We start from the raw sequence: 24,574 nt of genomic DNA on the forward strand, positions 1-24,574 counted from the left end.
AGAGAGAGACGGGGAAGTGGGAAGAGAGAGCAAAGAGAGAGAGAGAGAGAGAGAGAGAGAGAGAGAGAGAGAGAGAGAGAGAGAGAGAGAGAGAGAGAGAGAGAGAGAGAGAGAGAGAGAGAGAGAGAGAGAGAGAGAGAGAGAGAGAGAGAGAGAGAGAGAGAGAGAGAGAGAGAGAGAGAGAGAGAGAGAGAGAGAGAGAGAGAGAGAGAGAGAGAGAGAGAGAGAGAGAGAGAGAGAGAGAGAGAGAGAGAGTGTGCGCGCACATGTGTATCCCAATCAGTGATGTGTGTGTAGAGATGGACAGGCCGTGAGGCGTAGAGGTTTGAGGCTCAGTGAGAGTGTGTGTGCTCTGCTGGAGCGAGACCAGCCTCTTCCCCAGGACCTCCCCTCCAATCAACGCCCTACCAGCCTGCCTGCCACAACCACCGCACTCATACAGATTAGCTATTTAAGAGGCTACGGACCATGCTCCTCTCACGCACACACACACACACACTCATAATCATACACACAGACGAGCACACACATACACTCATAATCATACACACACACACACATGCCTCCTTTTAGCCGCATGGTGCAATATGGACCCTGGTGTGTAAATGTCTTTATGGTTGACTTGGATCAGCAGGCCTGAGAGCAGAGAGGAGAGGAGAGAGAGGATGAGATGAGAGGAGAGGGGAGAGAAGAGGCGAGGAGAGAGAGGAGAGAGAGGAAGAGAGGAGAGAGAGGAGGAGAAGAGAGGAGAGGAGAGAGAGGAGGAGAGGAGAGGCTGTGGCTGCCATCTGTCTCGATGCTTAATAAGACCACACATAAATGATTCAACCCTGAAGAGAGGAGATCTCAATAGACACCCAGCCATCTCCCATTTGAATGTCATTTCTAAGGAAAACCTTAAACCATGTGCATGGAACTAAGGGAACAGAGAACAATATAATTATTCAGATACTATAAAGAACTATGACAGATACACTACATGACCAAAAGTATGTGGACACCTGCTCGTCGAACATCTCATTCCAAAATCATGGGCATTATTATGGAGTTGGTCCACCCTTTGCTGCTATAACAGTCTCCACTCTTCTGGGAAGGCTTTCCACCAGATGTTGGAACTTTGCTGCTGGGACTTGCTTCCATTCAGCCACAAGAGCATTAGTGAGGTCGGTCACTGATGTTGTGCGATTAGGCCTGGCTTGCATTCGGTGTTCCAATTAATCCCAAAGGTGTTCGATAGGGTTGAGGTTAAGGCTCTGTGCAGGCCAGTCAAGTTCTTCCACACCAATCTTGAAAAAAACATTCATTGTCATGCTGAAACAGGAAAGGGCCGTCCCCAAACTGTTGCCACAAAGTTGGAATCACAGAACCGTCTAGAATGTCATTGTATGCTGTAGCGTTAAGATTTCCCTTCACTGGAACTAAGAGGCCTATCCCGAACCATGAAAAACAGCCCCAGACCATTATTCCTCCTCCACTAAACTTTACAGTTGGCACTATGCATTCGGGCAGGTAGTGTTCTCTTGGCATCCGCCAAACTCAGATTCGTCCATCGGACTGCCAGATGGTGAAGCGTGATTCATCACTCCAGAGAACGCATTTCCACTGCTACAGAGTCCAATGGCGGCGAGCTTTACACCACTCCAGCCAACACTTGACATTGCGCACGGTGATCTTAGGCTTGTGTGCGGCTGCTCGGCCATGGAAACCCATTTCATAAAGCTCCAGACGAACAGTTCTTGTGCTGACGTTGCTTCCAGAGGCAGTTTGGAACTCGGTAGTGAGTGTTGCAACTGAGGACAGATGATTTTACGCTCTACAAATCAAATCAAATCAAATTAAATGTTATTGGTCACATACAAGTGTTTAGCAGATGTTATTGCGGGTGTAGCTAAATGCTTGTTTTTCTATCTCCGACATTGCAGCAGTATCTAACAAGTAATATCTAACAATTTCACAACATGTACCCTATACACTCAAATCTAAGTAAAGCAATGGAACTAAGAATATATAAATAAATATATGGACGAGCAGTGTCAGAGCGGAATAGACTAAGATACAGTAGAATAGTATAGAATATAGTATATACATATGAGATGAGTAATGCAAGATATGTGGTCCTCTGTAGATCAATTGGTAGAGCATGGCGCTTGTAACGCCAGGGTAGTGGGTTCGTTCCCCGGGACCACCCATACGTAAAAATGTACAGTGAGGGAAAAAAGTATTTGATCCCCTGCTGATTTTGTATGTTTGCCCACTGACAAAGACCTGATCAGTCTATAATTTTTATGGTAGGTTTATTTGAACAGTGAGAGACAGAATAATAACAAAAAAATCCAGAAAAACGCATGTCAAAAATGATATGAATTGATTTGCATTTTAATAAGGGAAATAAGTATTTGACCCCTCTGCAAAACATGACTCAATACTTGGTGGCAAAACCCTTGTTGGCAATCACAGAGGTCAGATGTTTCTTGTAGTTGGCCACCAGGTTTGCACACATCTCAGGAGGGATTTTGTTCCATTCCTCTTTGCAGATCTTCTCCAAGTCATTAAGGTTTCGAGGCTGACGTTTGGCAACTCGAACCTTCAGCTGCCTCCACAGATTTTCTATGGGATTAAGGTCTGGAGACTGGCTAGGCCACTCCAGGACCTTAATGTGCTTATTCTTGAGCCACTCATTTGTTGCCTTGGCCGTGTGTTTTGGGTCATTGTCATGCTGGAATATCCATCCACGACCCATTTTCAATGCCCTGGCTGAGGGAAGGAGGTTCTCACCCAAGATTTGACAGTACATGGCCTCGTCCCTTTGATGCAGTGAAGTTGTCCTGTCCCCTTAGCAGAAAAACACCCCCAAAGCATAATGTTTCCACCTCCATGTTTGAAGGTGGGGGTGTTGTTCTTGGGGTCAAAGGTAGCATTCCTCCTCCTCCAAACACGAGTTGAGTTGATGCCAAAGAGCTCGATTTTGGTCTCATCTGACCACAACACTTTCACCCAGTTCTCCTCTGAATGATTCAGATGTTCATTGGCAAACTTCAGACGGCCCTGTATATGTGCTTTCTTGATTAGGGGGACCTTGCGGCCGCTGTAGGATTTCAGTCCTTCACGGCATAGTGTGTTACCAATTGTTTTCTTGGTGACTATGGTCCCAGCTGCCTTGAGATCATTGACAAGATCCTCCCGTGTAGTTCTGGGCTGATTCCTCACCGTTCTCATGATCATTGCAACTCCACGAGGTGAAATCTTGCATGGAGCCCTAGGCCGAGGGAGATTGACAGTTCTTTTGTGTTTCTTCCATTTGCGAATAATCGCACCAACTGTTGTCACCTTCTCACCAAGCTGCTTGGCGATGGTCTTGTAGCCCATTCCAGCCTTGTGTAGGTCTACAATCTTGTCCCTGACATCCTTGAAGAGCTCTTTGGTCTTGGCCATGGTGGAGAGTTTGGAATCTGATTGATTGATTGCTTCTGTGGACAGGTGTCTTTTATACAGGTAACAAGCTGAGATTAGGAGCACTCCCTTTAAGAGTGTGCTCCTAATCTCAGCTCATTACCTGTATAAAAGACACCTGGGAGCCAGAAATCTTTCTGATTGAGAGGGGGTCAAATACTTATTTCCCTCATTAAAATGCAAATCAATTTATAACATTTTTGACATGCGTTTTTCTGGATTTTTTTGTTGTTATTCTGTCTCTCACTGTTCAAATAAACCTACCATTAAAATGATAGACTGATCATTTCTTTGTCAGTGGGAAAACATACAAAATCTGCAGGGGATCAAATACTTTTTTCCCTCACTGTATGCACACATGACTGTAAGTCGCTTTGGATAAAAGCGTCTGCTAAATGGCATATTATATTATTATATTATATGTAAACGTTATTAAAGTGACCTGTGTTCCATTTTTTAAAGTGGCCAGTGATTTCTAATCTATGTATATAGGCAGCAGCCTCTAATGTGCTAGTGAAGGCTATTTAACAGTCTGATGGCCTTGAGATAGAAGCTGTTTTTCAGTCTCTCGGTCCCAGCTTTGATGCACCTGTACTGACCTCGCCTTCTGGATGATAGCGGGGTGAACAGGCAGTGGCTTGTGTGGTTGTTGTCCTTGATGATCTTTTTGGCCTTCCTTTGACATCGGGTGCTGTAGGTGTCCTTGAGTGCTGGTAGTTTTCCCCGGTGATGCTTTGGGCAGACCGCACCACCCTCTGGAGAGTCCTGCGGTTGCAGGAGGTGTAGTTGCCGTACCAGGCGGTGATACAGCCCGACAGGATGCTCTCAATTGTGCATCTGTAAATGTTTGTGAGGGTTTTAGGTGCCACGCTTAATTTCTTCAGCCTCCTGAGATTGAAGAGGCACTGTTGCGCCTTCTCCACTGCGGTCACGTCGATGTGGATAGGAGGGTGTTCCCTCTGCTGTTTCCTGAAGTCCACGATCATCTCCTATGTTTTGTTGACGTTGAGTGAGAGGTTATTTTCCTGGCACCACACTCCCAGAGCCCTCACCTCCTCCCTGTAGGCTGTCTCGTCACTGTTGGTAATCAAGCCTACTACTGTTGTTTCGTCTGCAAACTTGATGATTGAGTTGGAGGTGTGCTTAGCCACGCAGTCATGGGTGAACAGGGAGTACAGGAGGGGGCTGAGCACACACCCTTGTGGGGCCCCAGTGTTGAGGATCAGCGAAGTGGAGATGTTGTTTCCTACCTTCACCACCTGGGGAGGCCCATCAGGATGTCCAGGACCCAGTTGCACAGGGCGGGGTTCAGACCCAGGGCCTCGAGCTTAATGATGAGCTTGGAGGGTACTATGGTGTTGAATGCTGAGCTATAGTCAATGAACAGCATTGTCCAGATGGAATAGGGCAGTGTGCAGTGTGATGGCGATTGCATTGTCTGTGGATCTATTGGGGCGGTAAGCAAATTTAAGTGGGTCTAGGGTGGCAAGTAAGGTAGAGGTGATATGATCCTTGACATTTACATTTTACATTTACATCATTTAGCAGACGCTCTTATCCAGAGCGACTTACAAATTGGTGCATTCAACTTATGATAGCCAGTGGGACAACCACTTATTTTTTATGGGGGGGTGGGGGGGGGGGGGGGTAGAAGGTGTGACGTCACGAGAGGCTACACAGCTTTCAGCGGGATTGCTCAAGTAGTGCAAGGAGACAAGGTTCAAACAAAACAAGGATTTTATTATAGGTCTTGGGAAATTAACGAAAATATAACAAAATTCTGTTCTCTTGTGGCTCTTTAAGGGTTAACAGTTCAGGGATGTCTCTTCCACATCCAAAATCATAATTCTCACTCGCTCAGATAACTTTTCCCCAGCCTTACTGTAGTCCACGTTGCAGCTAGTGGCCAACCCAGCAAAAAGTCCTTCCAAATGTCTCTCACGTATTTCCACAGGTGCATATATCCAAAGGTGAGTATTTCCCAAAGGTAAGTATCTCCAAATCCTTATATTCCTCATGGAAGTGGACGTGCAGCACTCTTGTCCTCCAGAGAGCCCAGGTTGGAGACTGTGTCTCTTCCCTTCCCCCAACCTTCAGCTCATCAGCTCCTCATTTGTTTCAGCTGCGTGGGAAGATTGGCCATAGAGGGGTGGAGTTCCCGACCATACCAGCAGATGGAGCCATAGCTGTCTGGGTTTGCAGCCACCTCAGGGGGATGTAACGTCCCTCCAGGACACAGCCTCTCGTGACATCACACATCCCCCTCCTCGGGACCGACGTCCTCGTCGGGTAAAGGCAGCGAAGCAGGCATCACGCCGGGAGAGGGCGTCCGCATTGCCGTGGTGCTTGCCAGCCTGCTCTCTCTTCAACTCCTCCACCTCTAGGACCAGGGACTCAGCCTCCTGTTGTCTCTCCTTGAGTTTCTTACTGAACGCATCAGCCTTGGTTTTAGCAGAGTTTAGCTTCTGTTGAGCAGCTTTCAGTTCCTTCTCTCTCTCTGCCTCCGCATTCTTCATCTTGTTCTCCAACACCTTGTACTTCTCCTCTGCCTTCTTCTGGACCTCCTTACTACTGCGCAGGGTCTCCTCACACTCCTCGATGGTCCTGCGCAGCCTCTACAGCTCCCCCTGTTGCTTATGGAAGGAGCTCTGTTGGAGTTTAGCCTGGAGGATATCTAACTCTTCTGTCTTCATGTCTAACTGTTGCTTTAACAAACGATACCTCTCAGCGGTCCCCTTCAGACCAGACAGTTCTTTGTCCAGATTCTGTAGCTCCGTCTCTGTGTCGGTCTGGGCCCCTGCCATCCCTATCAGAGCCCGGGCGGGAGTGAGTAATTCGGAGGATTGCACCGGAGCCTTCCCAGGATGAGTCTTGCCTCTCCGTTTCCGAGGTACTCGGGTTATCCTCTCCTGAGACTCTCTCCAGAGTGGGTAAAAGGCTGGGCAGTCTCGTCCAATTAGGACAGGGACGGGGAGGGAATCAACCACCCCCGCCCGTCGTGTGTATGGTTCCCTGTGTGCTGGTCATTGTAAGTTCAGTAATGGGGTATTCTCTGGTGTCCCCATGGACACAGGAAACTGGGAGGACTTTCCCCGGGGTCAGACACGTTGGGCCCACAAATCCTTACGCACCAGGGTGGCCCGGCTACCAGAATCCAGTAAGGCCTCCACATCATGGTGATTCACAGTTACCGGGCAGGTGGGGGGGTCGATCTGGGCCGCCATCTACGACTCCCAAGAGCGAGGCAAAACGGTGTGTGGGTGCTGAGCTGGAGGACTCCGCAGTGGGCATAGGTTCATCGGCTGGTTTCCCACACTGCCAGGAGATATGTCCCATCTCCCCACACCGGTAACACTGTCGAGTTTCCCCCTCCTGGTGTACTCTTCTTGGACCCGCCTGGTTTCTGGCTCCCCCTGGAGCCGGGATAAGTCCTGACGTGGCTGGGTTCGAGACCTTGGGGTCCTTTGGACGGGTTCTTCCCATTTGTGGTGGGGCCGCCCTCCTGGGGTCTTTTCGGGAAGCATTCAGCATCTCCGCTGTGGCCTGGTACTTTTCCACAGCTTCCACGGTCAGATCAGCCGTGGTCAAGGCCTGTTGACTGATGAACCGTTTTGCCTCATAAGGCAGGGCGCGTGAGGTAACGATCCACCACAACGGCCTCCACCACCGCCGCTGCTGTATTCCTCTGCGGATCCAGCCATTTCCTTGCGATTCGGACAAGTTCATGCATCTGCGCCCGAGGAGGTTGGTCTGGTTGGAAGGTCCAGCTGTGAAAGCGCTGGGCCATACCAAACTTTGTGAGTCCATATCTGCTGAGGATCTCAGACTTCAGGGCATCATAGTCAGTAACCTGGTCAGGGCCCAGGTCCCGGACAGCATTCAGCGATTCCCGGTTAGAAAGGGGGGCTAACAGACCAACCCACTGTTGCTTGGGCCAGGCTTCCCTAGTGGCCGTGGCCTCAAATGCATGCAGGTATGCCTCAATGTCATCGGTAGCTCCCATCTTAGATATAAAGTCACTTGCCTTTATTGGGCGGGTATTTTGGACCACCCTCTGTCTCTGCAACTGCAATTCCTCTGCCTTCAGAAGGTTGGCTTTCTTTTGCTCCTCCAAGAGAGCCACGTTTGCTTGCATCTGGGCTTGCTGGCCAGCAACAAGGGCTTTCAATATGTCCTCCATTTCAGTCGGCGGGGAGCCTACGGCCAACTTGGAAAACTGGGTGATCAAACCTTCGGTATCCTCCTCTGACATGCACTATTAACGCTTGAGCGTGCCCGTATTCTCCACCATCTGTGACGTCACGAGAGGCTACACAGCTTTCAGCGGGATTGCTCAAGTAGTGCAAGGAGACAAGGTTCAAACAAAACAAGGATTTTATTATAGGTCTTGGGAAATTAACGAAAATATAACAAAATTCTGTTCTCTTGTGGCTCTTTAAGGGTTAACAGTTCAGGGATGTCTCTTCCACATCCAAAATCATAATTCTCACTCGCTCAGATAACTTTTCCCCAGCCTTACTGTAGTCCACGTTGCAGCTAGTGGCCAACCCAGCAAAAAGTCCTTCCAAATGTCTCTCACGTATTTCCACAGGTGCATATATCCAAAGGTGAGTATTTCCCAAAGGTAAGTATCTCCAAATCCTTATATTCCTCATGGAAGTGGACGTGCAGCACTCTTGTCCTCCAGAGAGCCCAGGTTGGAGACTGTGTCTCTTCCCTTCCCCCAACCTTCAGCTCATCAGCTCCTCATTTGTTTCAGCTGCGTGGGAAGATTGGCCATAGAGGGGTGGAGTTCCCGACCATACCAGCAGATGGAGCCATAGCTGTCTGGGTTTGCAGCCACCTCAGGGGGATGTAACGTCCCTCCAGGACACAGCCTCTCGTGACATCACAAAGGATTACTTTATACTATTCCAGGTATTCCTTGACTAGTCTCTCAAAGCATTTCATGATGACAGAAGTGAGTGCTACGGGCCGATAGTCATTTAGTTCAGTTACCTTTGCTCTCTTGGGTACAGGAACAATGGTGGCCATCTTGCAGCATGTGGGGACAGCAGACTGGGATAGGGAGAGATTGAATATGTCCGTAAACACACCAGCCAGCTGGTATGCGCATGCTCTGAGGACACGGCTAGGGATGCCATCTGGGCCGGCAGCCTTGCGAGGGTTAACACGCTTAAATGTCTTACTCACGTCGGCCACGGAGAAGGAGAGGCCACAGTCCTTGGTAGTGGGTCTCGTCAGTGGCACTGTGTTATCCTCAAAGCGGGCGGAGTGAGTAGCTACACTGTTTGTATTCTGCCATATTCCCAATCACCTTGCCATGGTTAAATGCGGTGGTTCGTGCTGTCAGTTTTGCGCGAATCTATCCACGGTTTCTGGTTAGGGTAGGTTTTAATAGTCACAGTGGGTACAACATCTCCTATACACTTCCTGATAAACTCAGTCACAGTATCAGAATATACGTCGATATTGTTCTCTGACGCTACCCTGAACATATCCCAGTCTGCGTGATAAAAACAATCTTGAAGCGTGGATTCCGATTGGTCAGACCAGCATTGAATAGTCCTTAGCACGGGTATTTCCTGTTTGAGTTTCTTCCTATAGGAAGGGAGGAGCAAAATGGAGTTGTGGTCAGATTTGCTGAATGGAGGGCGGAGGAGGGCCTTGTATGCATCCCAGAAGTTGGAGTAGCAGTGGTCGAGTGTTTTAGCAGCGTGAGTACTACAGTCGATGTGTTGATAGAACTTCAGCAACCTTTTCCTCAAATTTTCTTTGGTAAAATCCCCAGCTACAATAAATGCAGCCTCAGGATATGTGGTTTCCAGTTTGCATAAAGTCCAGTGAAGTTCTTTGAGGGCCGTTGTGGTATCGGCTTGAGGGGGGATATACACGGCCGTGACTATAACCGAAGAGAATTCTCTTGGGAGGTAATATGGTCGGCATTTGATTGTGAGGAATTCAAGGTCGGGTGAACAAAAGGACTTGAGTTCCTGTATGTTATCACAATTACACAAAGAGTCGTTAATCATAAAACATACACCTCCGCCCTTCTGCTTCCCGGAGAGATATTTATTCCTGTCTGCGCGATGAACTGAGAACCCAACTGGCTGGATCATCTCGGACAGTATATCCCGAGAGAGCCATGTTTCCATGAAACAGAGTATGTTACAATCCCTGATGTCTCTCTGGAAAGAAACCCTCGCCCTGAGCTCGTCAACTTTATTATCCAGAGACTGAACATTAGCGAGTAATATACTCGGAAGCGGTGGATGGTGTGCACGCCTCCTAAGTCGGACTAGAAGGCCGCTACGAGTACCTCTCCTCCGGCGTTGTTATGGAATCAGTTCAATTGCCCTGGGGGGTGCGAAGAAAGGATCCGCTTCGGGAAAGTCATATTCCTGGTCGTAGTGCTGGTAGTGCTGGTGAGTTACCACCGCTCTGATATCCAATAGTTCTTCCCGGCTGTATGTAATAACACAAACCATTTTCTGGGCTAATAACGTAAGAAATAATGCATAAAAAATATATATATACTGCAAAGCATCTTAAGAGCTAGAAGCAAGGCAGCCCTCTCTGTCAGCGCCATTTTCTGCTTCAGCACTCGGTGGTCCCGTTCTGTGAACTTGTGTGGCCTACCACTTCGCGGCTGAGCCGTTTTTGCTCCTAGACGTTTCCACTTCACAACAACAGCACTTACAGTTGACAAGGGCAGCTCTAGCAGAGCATACATTTGACTAACTGACTTGTTGGAAAGGTGGCATCCTATGACGGTGCCACGTTGAAAGTCACTGAGCTTTTCAGTAAGGCCATTCTATTGCCAATGTTTGTCTATGGAGATTGCATTGCTTTATGCTCGATTTTATACACCTGTCTGCAACGGGTGTGTCTGAAATTGGCAAATCCACTTATTTGAAGGGGAGTCCACATACTTTTGTATATACAGTGCTATGAAAAAGTATTTGCCCCCTTTCTAATTTTCTCTACTTTTGCATGGGAACCATGTCGTCCAAAAAGTTATACTTTTGAATCATCTGTCCATAGAACGTTCTTCCAAGAGTCTTGATGATCATCCAGGTGCTTTCTGGCAAACTTGAGTCAACTTTTTGGACGAGATGGGTGCCATTATGCCTGGCGAAAACAAAACACTGCATTCCACAGTAAGAACATCATACCAAAGGTCAATCATGGTGGTGGTAGTGTGATGGTTTGGCGATGCTTTGCTGCCTCAGGACCTGGACGACTTGCCTTAATAGAAGGAACCATGAATTCTGCTCTGTATCAGAGAATTCTACAGGAGAATGTCAGACCATCCGTCTGTGAGCTGAAGCTGAAGCGCAGCTGGGTCATGCAGCAAGACAATGATCCAAAACACACAATCAAGTCTACATGAAAATTGCTAAAAAGCAACAAATTGGAAGTTTTGGAATGGCCTAGTCAAAGTCCAGATCTAATCCCAATTGAGATGTTGTGGCAGGACTTGAAATGAACAGTTCATGCTTGAAAACCCACACGTCACTGAGTTAAAGCAGTTCTGCATGGAAGAGTGGGCCAAAATTCCTCCACAGCGACGTGAGAGACTGATCAACAACTACAGGAAGCATTTGGTTGGAGTCATTGCAGCTAAAGGTGGCACAACTAGTTATTGAGTGTAAGTGGGCAATTACTTTTTCACACAGGGGAATTGGGTGTTGCATAACTTTGTTTATGAAATAAATGAAATAAATATGTAATTGTTGTGTTATTTGTCCACTTATGTTCCCTTTATCTAATATTAGGTTTTGGTTGAAGATCTGATAACATTCATTATCACAAATATGCAAAAGTAGAGAAAATTAGAAAGGGGGCAAATACTTTTTCATAGCACTGTATAGTGTTTATATGGGGTATATATATGGTACTTTACAATACTATCAAGACACTAATATAGCTCAAACATACCATAATCAAGTATTCAAGAACAGTAACCTGGTGGTTTATATAATTGCCTCTTTTGAGACAGTTATATCACTTTTAATGTAAACCAGCTGCAATTAATGTCTCTTTGACTGAAGTATGGTAGCCTAGCCATCCCTATCAAGTTCATGTTTAGTCTTCTCCCTCTCCCTAGAGCCTATTACCTGTTCTACACACCACTGTTACATAGCACATACTGTATTACCTTAACATGCTGCTAGCCTTCCTAGCTGAGGCCCCACTGTCGAGCTCTCTCTCCTCTTCTTTCTATTTCAGTTCTCTCTGTCTTTCATTCCCCCCCTCTCTCTCTCCTCTCTCTTCTTCTTTCTTTATCATCCTCACACCTTTTCATGTTTCCATCCTGAACTCTGATGCCATACCATTCCTACCCCTCCAAGTTTATTTCAAACGTCTCTTCTGTCACTTCTTCTTTCCCTCTCTCCTTCCCTCTACCTCCCCTTTTACCTCATCCCCCTTCCCCCCTCTCTCTATCTCTCCTCTCCACAACAGCATCAGGAAGTCCTGTCGTGTTGTCACAGTAACTTGTGGCGTGTGTGTTAGCGTTAGTCAGTATCTTTATACATTAATAAAAGCCCTGCGACTCATCTCTGTCACAGAGAATCATCTGTACCCTGCACGGCTGCATAGTCTCTGGGCTGAGAGCTCCTGGTGTTATTGAGCGTTACACACACACACACACACACACACACACACACACACTGTATCCTACTATTCCTCCCTGACTCACTATGGATTGATGTTTCTCTCTTTGCCCGCCATCCCAACTCCAAAGCTTCTCCCCCTCACTGCTTACTTTAGCAGAAACAACACATGGAAGAACTCCTTCACAGACAGACAGATAGACAGATAGACAGACAGACAGACAGACAAAGCACCACCAGGCACTTCCACTGTCTTCTGTCTGACAGGAAAACTGACAATCCACACAGCTCCTACCAGCTAAGTTACTGTAGTACTGAAGTACTAGTTCTCAAGAACGTAGACAGAGTTTGAACAGCAACCACATACAGAGCGTTCCAATCCCCAAGAGATAAATCGCAGCTCCTCCAGAACAAATAAGTAGACAAATTGAATAAAAAGCCTGTTAAAGCCTTGTGTTCCAGCTAATGAATCCCTAGGCTTGTGGTTGTGGACTGACTAACTGCTGCCTTTATCTACAGAACTTTATCTCCAGAAAGAATACCTCCTCCTAACGTGATGCTTTCGCTCTGAGAGCTGGATAACGCTACTGCTTTGTTAATGTTTTCTCCTCCTTCTCCCTGCTTGCCTGCTTTTCCATACGTTGCATAAATACAGTGGGGAGAACATGTATTTGATACACTGCCGATTTTGCAGGTTTTCCTACTTACAAAGCATGTAGAGGTCTGTAATTTTTATCATAGGTAAACTTCAACTGTGAGAGACGGAATCTAAAACAAAAATCCAAAAAATCACATTGTATGGTTTTTAAATAATTAATTTGCATTTCATTGCATGACATAAGTATTTGATCACCTACCAACCAGTAAGAATTCCTGCTCTCACAGACCTGTTAGTTTTTCTTTAAGAAGCCCTCCTGTTCTCCACTCATTACCTGTATTAACTGCACCTGTTTGAACTCGTTACCTGTATAAAAGACACCTGTCCACACACTCAATCAAACAGACTCCAACCTCTCCAGAATGGCCAAGACCAGAGAGCTGTGTAAGGACATCAGGGATAAAATTGTAGACCTGCACAAGGCTGGGATGGGCTACAGGACAATAGGCAAGCAGCTTGGTGAGAAGGCAACAACTGTTGGCGCAATTATTAGAAAATTGAAGAAGTTCAAGATGACGTCAATCACCCTCGGTCTGGGGCTCCATGCAAGATCTCACCTCATGGGGCATCAATGATCATGAGGAATGTGAGGGATCAGCCCAGAACTACACGGCAGGACCTGGTCAATGACCTGAAGAGAGTTGGGACCACAGTCTCAAAGAAAACCATTAGTAACACATTACGCCGTCATGGATTAAAATCCTGCAGCGCACACAAGGTCCCCCTGCTCAAGCCAGCGCATGTGCAGGCCCGTCTGAAGTTTGCCAATGACCATCTGGATGATCCAGAGGAGGAATGGGAGAAGGTAATGTGGTCTGATGAGACAAAAATTGAGCTTTTTGGTCTAAACTCCACTTGCCGTGTTTGGAGGAAGAAGAAGGATGAGTACAACCCCAAGAACACCATCCCAACCGTGAAGCATGGAGGTGGAAACATCATTCTTTGGGGATGCTTTTCTGCAAAGGGGACAGGACGACTGCACCGTATTGAGGGGAGGATGGATGGGGCCATGTATCGCGAGATCTTGGCCAACAACCTCCTTCCCTCAGTAAGAGCATTGAAGATGGGGTCGTGGCTGGGTCTTCCAGCATGACAACGACCGAAACACACAGCCAGGGCAACTAAGGAGTGGCTCCGTAAGAAGCATCTCAAGGTCCTGGAGTGGCCTAGCCAGTCTCCAGACCTGAACCCAATAGAAAATCTTTGGAGGGGAGCTGAAAGTCCGTATTGCCCAGCGACAGCCCCGAAACCTGAAGGATCTGGAGAAGGTCTGTATGGAGGAGTGGGCCAAATTCCCTGCTGCAGTGTGTGCAAACCTGGTCAAGACCTACAGGAAACATATGATCTCTGTAATTGCAAACAAAGGTTTCTGTACCAAATATTAAGTTCTGCTTTTCTGATGTATCAAATACTTATGTCATGCAATAAAATGCAAATTAATTACTTAAAAATCATACAATGTGATTTTCTGGATTTTGAGGTGTACCTATGATAAAAATTACAGACCTCTACATGCTTTGTAAGTAGGAAACCCTGCAAAATCGGCAGTGTATCAAATACTTGTTCTCCCCACTGTATGTATTCTGCGTTGTGGAGAGAGAGTGGAGTTGGAAAGGATTGTTGTCTGATAAAGGTGTTAAATCCCACTGCGTGTTGTAGGAGTGATTAATACCGGGCTAACCTAACGTAGCAAGCGTAAAATAAATGCCTGAAACTAGATCCACTACATACTGGTCTTGACGAGAAGGGAAAAAACTGTTGCGGGGGGGGTTACTGTTCAACCAATCCAGTAAATGTGGGGGAGGATTATTTTTTTAAACCTTTATTTAACTAGGCAAGTCAGTTAAGAACAAATTCTTATTTACAATGACGGCCTACACCGGCCAAACCCAGACGACGCTGTGCCAATTGTGCGCCACCCTATGGGACTCCCAATCACGGCCGGTTGTGATACAGCCTGGAATCGAACCAGGGGGTCTGTAGTGACGCCTCAAGCACTGAGATGGAGTGCCTTAGACCGCTGCGCCACTCGGGAGTTAAGATGGAGTGTCGTCTTGTTAACGTCCAAAAGCGGAAGTTGCGACACAGGCTCTCTTTCCATTTCCCTTGAAAACCGTAACATCCGGTTGTTGGGGACTCGGCAGAAGCAAATGCCAGGCTAACGGCAGCTTACTGAGGAGGAGAGGAGAGGAGGATGTTGTGGAGGAGAGGAGAGGAGAGGAGAGGAGAGGAGAGGAGAGGAGAGGAGAGGAGAGGAGAGGAGAGGAGGGGAGAGGAGAGGGGGAGAGGAGAGGAGGATGTTGTGGAGGAGAAGAGAGGAGGATGTTGTGGAGGAGAAGAGAAGCCTAAACTAAACACATATACACAAACTGTGAGGAGCCTGGAAAGCAACATAATGTATCTACCTTCCTTCCTACTGTCTGTCTGTCTCTACTTCTCTTTCTTTTCTTTGTTCTTTCTTTCTTTTTTATTTCCGACTCTCTCTCTCTCTCTCTCATCTTCTTGTTTCTATTTCTATTCAGTACTTGCCAGTACATACATACATACATACTATATTTGTCAGTCCTTGCCAGTACATACATGCATACTGTACTATATTTGTCAGTCCTTGCCAGTACATACATGCATACTGTACTATATATGCCAGTCCTTGCCAGTACATACATGCATACTGTACTATATTTGCCAGTCCTTGCCAGTACATACATACATACTATATTTCCCAGTCCTTGCCAGTACATAGATACAGTGGGGGAAAAAAGTATTTAGTCAGCCACCAATTGTGCAAGTTCTCCCACTTAAAAAGATGAGAGAGGCCTGTAATTTTCATCATAGGTACACGTCAACTATGACAGACAAAATGAGGAAAAAGAATCCAGAAAATCACATTGTAGGATTTTTTATGAATTTATTTGCAAATTATGGTGGAAAATAAGTATTTGGTCAATAACAAAAGTTTCTCAATACTTTGTTATATACCCTTTGTTGGCAATGACACAGGTCAAACGTTTTCTGTAAGTCTTCACAAGGTTTTCACACACTGTTGCTGGTATTTTTGCCCATTCCTCCATGCAGATCTCCTCTAGAGCAGTGATGTTTTGGGGCTGTCGCTGGGCAACACAGACTTTCAACTCCCTCCAAAGATTTTCTATGGGGTTGAGATCTGGGGACTGGCTAGGCCACTCCAGGACCTTGAAATGCTTCTTACGAAGCCACTCCTTCATTGCCCGGGCGGTGTGTTTGGGATCATTGTCATGCTGAAAGACCCAGCCACGTTTCATCTTCAATGCACTTGCTGATGGAAGGAGGTTTTCACTCAAAATCTCATGATACATGGCCCCATTCATTCTTTCCTTTACACAGATCAGTCGTCCTGGTCCCTTTGCAGAAAAACAGCCCCAAAGCATGATGTTTCCACCCCCATGCTTCACAGTAGGTATGGTGTTCTTTGGATGCAACTCAGCATTCTTTGTCCTCCAAACACGACGAGTTGAGTTTTTACCAAAAAGTTCTATTTTGGTTTCATCTGACCATATGACATTCTCCCAATCCTCTTCTGGATCATCCAAATGCACTCTAGCAAACTTCAGACGGGCCTGGACATGTACTGGCTTAAGCAGGGGGACACGTCTGGCACTGCAGGATTTGAGTCCCTGGCGGCGTAGTGTGTTACTGATGGTAGGCTTTGTTACTTTGGTCCCAGCTCTCTGCAGGTCATTCACTAGGTCCCCCCCACTAGGTCCCCCTGCACTTGTCATCTCCCGTCTGGACTACTGCAACTCGCTGTTGGCTGGCCTCCCTGCCTGTGCCATTAAACCCCTACAACTCATCCAGAATGCCGCAGCCCGTCTGGTGTTCAACCTTCCCAAGTTCTCTCACGTCACCCCCCTCCTCCGCACACTCCACTGGCTTCCAGTTGAAGCTCGCATCCGCTACAAGACCATGGTGCTTGCCTATGGAGCAGTGAGGGGAACGGCACCGCTGTACCTTCAGGCTCTGATCAGTCCCTACACCCAAACGAGGGCATTGCGTTCATCCACCTCTGGCCTGCTGGCTCCCCTTCCTCTGCGGAAGCATAGCTCCCGCTCAGCCCAGTCAAAACTGTTCGCTGCTCTGGCACCCCAATGGTGGAACAAGCTCCCTCACGACGCCAGGACAGCGGAGTCACTCACCACCTTCCGGAGACATTTGAAACCCCACCTCGTTAAGGAATACCTGGGATAGGATAAAGTAATCCTTCTAACCCCCCCCCAAATTGTAAAGTGGTTATCCCACTGGCTATAGGGTGAACGCACCAATTTGTGAGTCGCTCTGGCTAAGAGCGTCTGCTAAATGACGTTAATGTGCCCTTGAGCAAGGCACTTAACCCTAATTGCTCCTGTAAGTCGCTCTGGATAAGAGCGTCTGCTAAATGACTAAAATGTAAATGTAAATGTGGTTCTGGGATTTTTGCTCACCGTTCTTGTGATCATTTTGACCCCACGGGGTGAGATCTTGCGTGGAGCCCCAGATCGAGGGAGATTATCAGTGGTCTTGTATGTCTTCCATTTCCTAATAATTGCTCCCACAGTTGATTTATTAAAACCAAGCTGCTTACCTATTGCAGATTCAGTCTTCCCAGCCTGGTGCAGGTCTACAATTTTGTTTCTTGTGTCCTTTGACAGCTCTTTGGTCTTGGCCATAGTGGAGTTTGGAGTGTGACTGTTTGAGGTTGTGGACAGGTGTCTTTTATACTGATAACAAGTTCAAACAGGTGCCATTAATACAGGTAACGAGTGGAGGACAGAGGAGCCTCTTAAAGAAGAAGTTACAGGTCTGTGAGAGCCAGAAATCTTGCTTGTTTGTACGTGACCAAATACTTATTTTCCACCATAATTTGCAAATAAATTCATAAAAAATCCTACAATGTGATTTTCTGGATTTTTTTCCCTCGATTTGTCTGTCATAGTTGACGTGTACCTATGATGAAAATTACAGGCCTCTCTCATCTTTTTAAGTGGGTGAACTTGCACAATTGGTGGCTGACTAAATACTTTTTTTCCCCACTGTACATACATACTATATTTGCCAGTACATACATACATACTGTACTCTATTTGCCAGTCCTTGCCAGTACATACATAAATACATACTATATTTGCCAGTCCTTGCCAGTACATACATACAGTGGGGAGAACAAGTATTTGATACACTGCCGATTTTGCAGATTTTCCTACTTACAAAGCATATAGAGGTCTGTAATTTTTATCATAGGTACACCTAAAAATCCAGAAAATCACATTGTATGATTTTTAAGTAATTAATTTGCATTTTATTGCATGACATAAGTATTTGATCGCCTACCAACCAGTAAGAATTCCGGCTCTCACAGACCTGTTAGTTTTTCTTTAATTTAATTTAATTTATTTTTATTTCACCTTTATTTAACCAGGTAAGCCAGTTGAGAACAGGTTCTCATTTACAACTGCGACCTGGCCAAGATAAAGCAAAGCAGTGCAATAAAAACAACACAGAGTTACATATGGGGTAAAAAACATAAAGTCAAAAATACAACAGAAAATATATATACAGTGTGTGCAAATGTAGCAAGTTATGGAGGTAAGGCAATAAATAGGCTATAGTGCAAAATAATTACAATAGTATTAACACTGGAATGCTAGATGTGCAAGAGATTATGTGCAAATAGAGATACTGGGGTGCAAAAGAGCAAAATAAATAACAATATAGGGATGAGGTAGTTGGGTGGGCTAATTTCAGATGGGCTGTGTACAGGTGCAGTGATCAGTAAGGTGCTCTGACAACTGATGCTTAAAGTTATTGAGGGAGATAAGAGTCTCCAGCTTCAGAGATTTTTGCAATTCGTTCCAGTCATTGGCAGCAGAGAACTGGAAGGAATGGCGGCCAAAGGAGGTGTTGGCTTTGGGAATGACCAGTGAGATATACCTGCTGGAGCGCAGACTACGGGTGGGTGCTGCTATGGTGACCAATGAGCTAAGATAAGGCGGGGATTTGCCTAGCAGTGATTTATAGATGGCCTGGAGCCAGTGGGTTTGACTGACGAACATGTAGTGAGGACCAGCCAACAAGAGCGTACAGGTCACAGTGGTGGGTAGTGTATGGGGCTTTGGAGACAAAACGGATGGCACTGTGATAGACTACATCCAATTTGCTGAGTAGAGTGTTGGAGGCTATTTTGTAAATGACATCGCCGAAGTCAAGGATCGGTAGGATAGTCAGTTTTACGAGGGCATGTTTGGCAGCATGAGTGAAGGAGGCTTTGTTGCGAAATAGGAAGCCGATTCTAGATTTAACTTTGGATTGGAGATTCTTTATGTGAGTCTGGAAGTTGAGTTTACAGTCTAACCAGACACCTAGGTATTTGTAGTTGTCCACATACTCTAGGTCAGACCCGTCGAAAGTGGTGATTCTAGTCGGGTGGGCGGGTGCCAGCAGCGTTCGATTGAAAAGCATGCATTTAGTTTTACTAGTGTTTAAGAGCAGTTGGAGGCTACTGAAGGATTGTTGTATGGCATTGAAGCTCGTTTGGAGGTTTGTTAACACAGTGTCCAATGAAGGGCCAGATGTATACAAAATGGTGTCGTCTGCGTAGAGGTGGATCTGAGAGTCACCAGCAGCAAGAGCGACATCATTGATATACACGGAGAAAAGTGTCGGCCCAAGAATTGAACCCCTGTGGCACCCCCATAGAGACTGCCATAGGTCCAGACAACAGGCCCTCCGATTTGACACACTGAACTCTATCTGAGAAGTAGTTGGTGAACCAGGCGAGGCAGTCATTTGAGAAACCAAGGCTATTTAGTCTGCCAATAAGAATGCGGTGGTTGACAGAGTCGAAAGCCTTGGCCAGGTCGATGAAGACGGCTGCACAGTACTGTCTATTATCAATCGCGGTTATAATATCGTTTAGGACCTTGAGCGTGGCTGAAGTGCACCCATGACCAGCTCGGAAACCGGATTGCATAGCGGAGAAGGTACGGTGGTATTCGAAATGGTCGGTGATCTGTTTGTTAACTTGGCTTTCAAATACTTTCGAAAGGCAGGGCAGGATGGATATAGGTCTGTAGCAGTTTGGATCTAGAGTGTCACCCCCTTTGAAGAGGGGGATGACCGCGGCAGCTTTCCAATCTCTGGGGATCTCAGACGTTATGAAAGAGAGGTTGAACAGACTAGTAATAGGGGTTGCGACAATTTCGGCGGCTAGTTTTAGAAAGAAAGGGTCCAGATTGTCTAGCCCAGCTGATTTGTAGGGGTCCAGATTTTGCAGCGCTTTCAAAACATCAGCTGTCTGAATTTGTGTGAAGGAGAAGCGGGGGGGGCATGGGCAAGTTGCAGCAGAGGGTGCAGAGCTGGTGGCCGGGGTAGTGGTAGCCAGATGGAAGGCATGGCCAGCTGTAGCAAAATGCTTGTTGAAATTCTCGATTATTGTAGATTTATCGGTGGTGATAGTGTTTCCTAGCCTCAGTGCAGTGGGCAGCTGGGAGGAAGTGCTCTTATTCTCCATGGACTTTACAGTGTCCCAAAACTTTTTGGAGTTAGTGCTACAGGATGCAAATTTCTGTTTGAAAAAGTTAGCCTTTGCTTTCCTGACTGCTTGTGTATATTGGTTCCTAACTTCCCTGAAAAGTTGCATATCGCGGGGGGCTATTTGATGCTAATGCTGTACGCCACAGGATGTTTTTGTGCTGGTCAAGGGCAGTCAAGTCTGAGGAGAACCAGGGGCTATATCGGTTCTTAGTTCTGTATTTTTTGAATGGGGCATGTTTATTTAAGATTGAGAGGAAATTACTTTTAAGGAACAACCAGGCATCCTCTACTGACGGAATGAGATCTATATCCATCCAGGATACCTGGGCCAGGTCAATTAGGAAGGCCTGCTCGCTAAAGTGTTTTAGGGAGCGTTTGACAGTGATGAGGGGTGGTCGTTTGACCGCGGACCCGTTACGGACGCAGGCAATAAGGCAGTGATCGCTGAGATCCTGGTTGAAGACAGCTGAGGTGTATTTAGAGGGTATGTTAGTCAGGATGATATCTATGAGGGTACCCATGTTTACGGATTTAGGGTTGTACCTGGTAGGTTCCTTGATAATTTGCGTGAGGTTGAGGGCATCTAGCTTGGATTGTAGGATGGCTGGGGTATTAAGCATATCCCAATTTAGGTCACCAAGCAGTACAAACTCTGAGGATAAATGGGGGGCAATCAATTCACATATGGTGTCCAGGGCACAGCTGGGGCTGAGGGGGGTCTGTAGCAAGCGGCAACAGTGAGAGACTTATTTCTGGAAAGGTGGATTTTTAGAAGTAGAAGCTCAAACTGTTTGGGCACAGACCTGGATAGTATGATAGAGCTCTGCAGGCTATCTCTACAGTAGATTGCAACTCCACCCCCTTTGGCAGTTCTATCTAGATGGAAAATGTTATAGTTGGGGATGGAAATTTCAGAATTTTTGGTGGCCTTCCTGAGCCAGGATTCAGACACTGCTAGAACATCAGGGTTGGCAGAGTGTGCTAACGCAGTGAATAACTCAAACTTAGGAAGTAGACTTCTGATATTTATGTGCAAGAAACCAAGACTTTTGCGATTACAGAAGTCAGCAAATGATAGCGCCTGGGGAGTAGGAGTGATACTGAGGGCTGCAGGGCCTGGGTTAGCCTCTACATCACCAGAGGAACAGAGGAGGACTAGAATAAGGATACGGCTAAAGGCTTTAAGAACTGGTCTTCTAGTGCGTTGGGTACATAGAATAAAGGGGGCAGATTTCCGGGTGTTATAGAAAAGATTCAGGGCATTATGTACAGACAAGGATATGGAAGGATATGAGTAAAGTGGAGGTAAACCTAAGCGTTGGGTAACAATGAAAGAGATAGCATCGCTGGAGGCATCAATTGAGTCGGTCTCCGCGTGTATAGGGGGAGGGACAAAGGAGCTATCTAAGGCAGGTTTAGCTAGGCTGGGGGTCTACAGTGAAATAGTACAATTAGAAATAACCGAAACAACAATAAACTAACCATGTTTGGGCTGAGGCTAAACATAAACAGGATGTAGTACCGTAAAAAGGAACAGTCCAGCAGACATCAGCTGTATAGCTGAGTTATCATAAGGTCCGGTGGTAAAGCACTAGTGAGTAAGAGGCCACGGCTAGCGTGTGCTAGCGGGCCGGGGCTAGCAGATGGAATCTTCCTGGTTAACGTCGTAACCACATCAGACGATTTCGTCGGCAGACCAGTCGTGTAGGATCGGCGGGGCTCCGTGTCAACACTAGGTGGTCCCGTCCGGTTGACAGAGAGGTAGATAGACGGGAGATGGGCCTAGCTCAGGATGATTAGCCAGACCACAGCGTCCGTTTTGTTGTAGCTAGCTAGCTGGTAGCGATGAATCCGGAGTTAAAGGTCCAGCGATTCAGTGATTCCGGCGGAAAAACTGATATGTTCTGGGTCGATAACGCGCTGTGCAGACTGGCCGAATATCCGGTGATTAATGTCCAGTGATTAAAATTAATCCCGCAGAAAAAAATCCAATGTTCTGGGTGAAATACCGCTAGCTGTGGCTAATAGCAAGTAGCTAGTTAGCTGGCTAGCTAGTTTCAACTGGAGATTCTAGATTCTAGATAAAGGTAAGTCAATAATAGAATCCGTTCCACATTGAGTGAGGCGGGTTGCAGGAAAGTATATTTTGTAGAAGGATGAAAAGTCTGATAGGGAAATATGTACGAAAAATACAGAAAAATAGGGTATTTACAGGCTATTTACAGACATACGACAAAAACCAGAACTGCACTACTACGCCATCTTGGATATTTAAGAAGCCCTCCTGTTCTCCACTCATTACCTGTATTAACTGCACCTGTTTGAACTCGTTACCTGTATAAAATACACCTGTCCACACACTCAATCAAACAGACTCCAACCTCTCCACAATGGCCAAGACCAGAGAGCTGTGTAAGGACATCAGGGATACAATTGTAGACCTGCACAAGACTGGGATGGGCTACAGGACAATAGGCAAGCAGCTTGGTGAGAAGGCAACAACTGTTGGCGCAATTATTAGAAAATGGAAGAAATTTCAAGATGACGGTCAATCACCCTCGGTCTGGGGCTCCATGCAAGATCTCACCTCATGGGGCATCAATGATCATGAGGAAGGTGAGGGATCAGCCCAGAACTACACGGCAGGACCTGGTCAATGACCTGAAGAGAGCTGGGACCACAGTCTCAAAGAAAACCATTAGTAACACACTACGCCGTCATGGATTAAAATCCTGCAGCGCACGCAAGGTCCCCCCTGCTCAAGCCAGCGCATGTCCAGGCCCGTCTGAAGTTTGCCAATGACCATCTGGATGATCCAGAGGAGGAATGGGAGAAGGTCATGTGGTCTGATGAGACAAAAATAGAGCTTTTTGGTCTAAACTCCACTCGCCGTGTTTGGAGGAAGAATAAGGATGAGTACAACCCCAAGAACACCATCCCAACCGTGAAGCATGGAGGTGGAAACATCATTCTTTGGGGATGCTTTTCTGCAAAGGGGACAGGACGACTGCACCGTATTGAGGGGAGGATGGATGGGGCCATGTATCGCGAGATCTTGGCCAACAACCTCCTTCCCTCAGTAAGAGCATTGAAGATGGGTCGTGGCTGGGTCTTCCAGCATGACAACGACCCGAAACACACAGCCAGGGCAACTAAGGAGTGGCTCCGTAAGAAGCATCTCAAGGTCCTGGAGTGGCCTTGCCAGTCTCCAGACCTGAACCCAATAGAAAATCTTTGGAGGGAGCTGAAAGTCCGTATTGCCCAGCGACAGCCCCGAAACCTGAAGGATCTGGAGAAGGTCTGTATGGAGGAGTGGGCCAAATTCCCTGCTGCAGTGTGTGCAAACCTGGTCAAGACCTACAGAAAACGTATTATCTCTGTAATTGCAAACAAAGGTTTCTGTACCAAATATTAAGTTCTGCTTTTCTGATGTATCAAATACTTATGTCATGCAATAAAATGCAAATTAATTACTTAAAAATCATACAATGTGATTTTCTGGATTTTTGTTTTAGATTCTGTCTCTCACAGTTGAAGTGTACCTATGATAAAAATTACAGACCTCTACATGCTTTGTAAGTAGGAAAACCTGCAAAATCGGCAGTGTATCAAATACTTGTTCTCCCCACTGTACATCCATACATCCATACTATATATGGCATTCTTTGCCAGTACATACATACATACTGTACTATATTTGCCAGTCCTTGCCAGTACATACATACATACATACTGTACTATATTTGCCAGTCTTTGACAGTACATACATACATACTGTACTCTACATACATACTGTACTATATTTGCCAGTCTTTGCCAGTACGTACATACATACTGTACTATATTTGCCAGTCCTTGCCAGTACATACATACCTACATACTGTACTATATTTGCCAGTCCTTGCCAGTACGTACATGCATACTGTACTATATTTGCCAGTCCTTGCCAGTACATACATACATACTGTACTATATTTTCCAGTCCTTGCCAGTACATAGATACATACATACTATATTTGCCAGTCCTTGCCAGTACATACATTCTGTACTCTATTTGCCAGTCCTTCCCAGTACATACATAAATACATACTATATTTCCCAGTCCTTGCCAGTACAAACATACATACATACATACTATATATGCCAGTCTTTGCCAGTACATACATACTATATTTGCCAGTCCTTGCCAGTACATACATACATACATACATACTATATTTGCCAGTCCTTGCCAGTACATATATACATACTGTACTATACTTGCCAGTCCTTGCCAGTACATACATACCTACATACTGTACTA

The 24,574-nt window shown here is 46.2% G+C and overlaps 1 protein-coding gene across 2 annotated transcripts in view; it reads left to right on the forward strand.

Annotated features, from left to right (window-relative positions):
- Positions 1 to 24,574, forward strand: part of LOC121576779 (brevican core protein-like) — a 282,893-nt gene that overhangs the window by 222,341 nt on the left and 35,978 nt on the right. The window lies entirely within an intron of this gene.

This window comes from Coregonus clupeaformis, chromosome 11, assembly GCF_020615455.1.
Source record: "Coregonus clupeaformis isolate EN_2021a chromosome 11, ASM2061545v1, whole genome shotgun sequence".
Lineage (NCBI taxonomy): Eukaryota > Metazoa > Chordata > Actinopteri > Salmoniformes > Salmonidae > Coregonus > Coregonus clupeaformis.